The sequence below is a fragment of the Pristiophorus japonicus genome, chromosome 11, assembly GCF_044704955.1.
Source record: "Pristiophorus japonicus isolate sPriJap1 chromosome 11, sPriJap1.hap1, whole genome shotgun sequence".
Classification (NCBI taxonomy): Eukaryota; Metazoa; Chordata; class Chondrichthyes; family Pristiophoridae; genus Pristiophorus; species Pristiophorus japonicus.
The window spans coordinates 134,735,996-134,740,042 of NC_091987.1; positions in this window are offsets into that span (position 1 = coordinate 134,735,996).

Below are 4,047 nucleotides of genomic sequence, written 5' to 3' on the forward strand. Positions count from 1 at the left end.
TAACAGCGAGAGGGCGAAGACCAGAGGTAGACCTCCACAGATCATGGAGCATCACCCAACAGAACAGTAACCATTGGAGATTATTGGAATTTTCTGTCTCCTTAAGCATCGGAGATGGCGAGATTGATAGTGCATTGGAGCAGGGTGAAAGCATTAATCTCTCAGACCCACACCTCCACCAAGACAACGTCATCTTGAGTTGAATTAGCATTTTATCCAACATGATTACCTGCATTTCAACAATTGGATATTTCCATGATTAAATTATATCCGTCTCTTCCCTCCTCCAGGACCATGATGTGAAGAAACGCAGCCTCTGCCCAGAGGTGACGAGGATTCCTCAGAGGGGCTCATTCCTGCTGAGGATGCACTATCACAGGACACATGCTTTGCAGGCAACAGTGTAGACACAAGCACATTGGTAGGTCCTCTTAGACAGTTGGGTGGGATGTCACCTGGTAAATCGCACAACACAATTGAGCCCGAGCAGAGAAGGTGCAGGGACAGCCGTGGAGAGTCCATGTCCCAGGGCACCGTCTCTCCATGCTCTTCTCAGCTGGACCTGATGATGAACTCCAGGGGCCATAATAAAAAGGAAAAAGCTCGAGGCTCCGCAGCAACTGTGCGAGATCCTGGCAGTCCTGACAGGCACAATTTCACAATGGCAGAGAGGATTAAGGAGTCCAGCTCGAACATTTGTGAAGTGGTAGCCCCCTTCAGAGATACGACCTTCCTCTGAGAGTCTGGCCTCCTCTATAGAAGTTGTCAGGGTGCATTAATGAGTCGCTGCTATTCCAGACATCAGCCTTGTAAACTCTGAGGCTTAACATGCTTACCACCGACCGGCTGACAGACATAATGTCAGACCTCACCGATCTCCTCCAAGCTGCTCCCCACAGAGAGGCGGGGGTGATGTGCCGCTGGCCCAGGGGTGGGAGGAAGGTGATGAGGGAGATGGAAATGTGCACTCTTTTCAGTGTTTGCCATTAATTCCATAACGGGCCCGATATACATATGTTAATGGTCGTCCTGCCCATCCACGGTGGGATACTCTGATGCCCTGATACCCAGGAACAGAAGCATAGTGGTTATGTTACTGGACCAGTAATCCAGAGGCCTGGACTAACGATCCTGGAGGCAGGAGTTCAAATCCCAGCTGCGGAATTTACTTCAGTTAATTAAATAAATCTGGAATTAAAAAGCTAGTATCAGTAATGGTGACCCTGAAACTATCGGATTGTCGTAAAGGCCCATCTGGTTCACTAATGTCCTTTAGGGAAGGAAATCTGCCGTCCTTACCCGGTCTGGCCTATATGTGACTCCTCACCCACAGCAATGTGGTTGACTCTTAACTGCCCCCTGAAATGGCCTAGCGAGCCACTCAGTTGTTCCAAACCGCTACAAAAAAAGAACAGCGGTTCTTCACGAGGGCATTTAGGGATGGGCAATAAATGCTGGCCACGCCCACATCCCAGGAAGGAATACATTTTTAAAAATCCACTGGTGTAACAAAAGCAGCAGGTGTGTGTGCGGCGGGTTGGGGCCGTGTGCCGCGTTTCACTTATTTAATTGTTTAGACCCCCCCACCCCACCCCCACCCGTCTTGTGTGTGTGTGGGGGTGGGGGGGGGGCAGGGGAGGTGAGGGTTAATAAAGAGGCCTTAGTGTTAGTGTGAGTCTGGTGCCAAATCTAGACTAACTTTGAATGTAACCCCACTTTTTAAAAAAGGAGGGAGAGAGAAAACAGGGAATTATAGACCGGTCAGCCTGACCTCAGTAGTGGGTAAAATGATGGAATCAATTATTAAGGATGTCATAGCAGTGCATCTGGAAAATGGTGACATGATAGGTCCAAGTCAGCATGGATTTGTGAAAGGGAAATCATGCTTGACAAATCTTCTGGAATTTTTTGAGGATGTTTCCAGTAAAGTGGACAAAGGAGAACCAGTTGATGTGGTATATTTGGACTTTCAGAAGGCTTTCGACAAGGTCCCACACAGGAGATTAATGTGCAAAGTTAAAGCACATGGGATTGGGGGTAGTGTGCTGACGTGGATTGAGAACTGGTTGTCAGACAGGAAGCAAAGAGTAGGAGTAAATGGGTACTTTTCAGAATGGCAGGCAGTGACTAGTGGGGTACCGCAAGGTTCTGTGCTGGGGCCCCAGCTGTTTACATTGTACATTAATGATTTAGACGAGGGGATTAAATTTGCGGATGATACTAAGTTGGGTGGCAGTGTGAGCTGCGAGGAGGATGCTATTAGGCTGCAGAGTGACTTGGATAGGTTAGGTGAGTGGGCAAATGCATGGCAGATGAAGTATAATGTGGATAAATGTGAGGTTATCCACTTTGGTGGTAAAAACAGAGAGACAGACTATTATCTGAATGGTGACAGATTAGGAAAAGGGAAGGTGCAACGAGACCTGGGTGTCATGGTACATCAATCATTGAAGGTTGGCATGCAGGTACAGCAGGCGGTTAAGAAAGCAAATGGCATGTTGGCCTTCATAGCGAGGGGATTTGAGTACAGGGGCAGGGAGGTGTTGCTACAGTTGTACAGGGCCTTGGTGAGGCCACACCTGGAGTATTGTGTACAGTTTTGGTCTCCTAACTTGAGGAAGGACATTCTTGCTATTGAGGGAGTGCAGCGAAGGTTCACCAGACTGATTCCCGGGATGGCGGGACTGACCTATCAAGAAAGATTGGATCAACTGGGCTTGTATTCACTGGAGTTCAGAAGAATGAGAGGGGACCTCATAGAAACGTTTAAAATTCTGACGGGTTTAGACAGGTTAGATGCAGAAAGAATGTTCCCAATGTTGGGGAAGTCCAGAACCAGGGGTCACAGTCTGAGGATAAGGGGTAAGCCATTTAGGACCGAGATGAGGAGAAACTTCTTCACCCAGAGAGTGGTGAACCTGTGGAATTCTCTGCCACAGAAAGTAGTTGAGGCCAATTCACTAAATATATTCAAAAGGGAGTTAGATGAAGTCCTTACTACTCGGGGGATCAAGGGTTATGGCGAGAAAGCAGGAAGGGGGTACTGAAGTTTCATGTTCAGCCATGAACTCATTGAATGGCGGTGCAGGCTAGAAGGGCTGAATGGCCTGCTCCTGCACCTATTTTCTATGTTTCTATGTTTCTATGAAGGGAAGCGCAGTCAGACTGCCTGCTTCAGGGAGTTTCTCTGCTCTGCTTACAGGGGCAGGCTGGTCCCTGAGTCCGGTTGTATTTACATTATAACTGCAGCCTTGTAGCTGCTTTATGCTGAGCCTACAGCTACAGGCTAAATATGGATGCGCTTATTTGTACACGCATGTCTGTCAAAAAAGTGTAGTACAAATAGTTACTACCTTTAAATATACCCACAAAGTGGTCATACTGTAAGAAGGAGCATGTTGGGACTAACACGGAGAGTTTGGTGGGGGCGAGTGAGGCCCACACATCAGTCAATCATTGCTGTGTATGTAGGCACTCTGTTAATGACTCCACGAGGCAGGGGTATGGTACTTAAACTGTGAAGACCTTTATTGCAGCTCCAAGAGTGAGGACACCAATAGGTGAACTCCCTTTTATATTGGGTTACCTGCAGTGTGCAGGTGACCCTTAGGTCTCCAGCAGCAGCACCCTCTGGTGTACAGATAAGGTGTGTACAGGGTGAAGGTACATTCAGTGTTACAGTACATCATAACATTGTGGGCATGCATACATAACAATCATATTATTCTAAAGAGGAAGAAAACGTTTTTCAAATTTGCACAACCGAAGAACATCAGCGTGTTTCCAGCATTGAATGTTTCTCTCTCAGTTGGATATGTGGGCTTAGCATTGTATTTCCACACACAGGTATAACAGCCAGTACTAGCACAGACCTGCACACTGACAGTATGTGAACACTAACCCAACAATGCGGATGTGGGCGGGTGTCACGCAAAGTAGGTGAAGTCATTGGAGAACTTTACTGCCAATCATCTAGTTTTTGACTTCTTCCTCCCTCGGCAACTTGATGTTGGTTAGAAGCGGGGCTTCCGCTTGTCGCGATTGCGC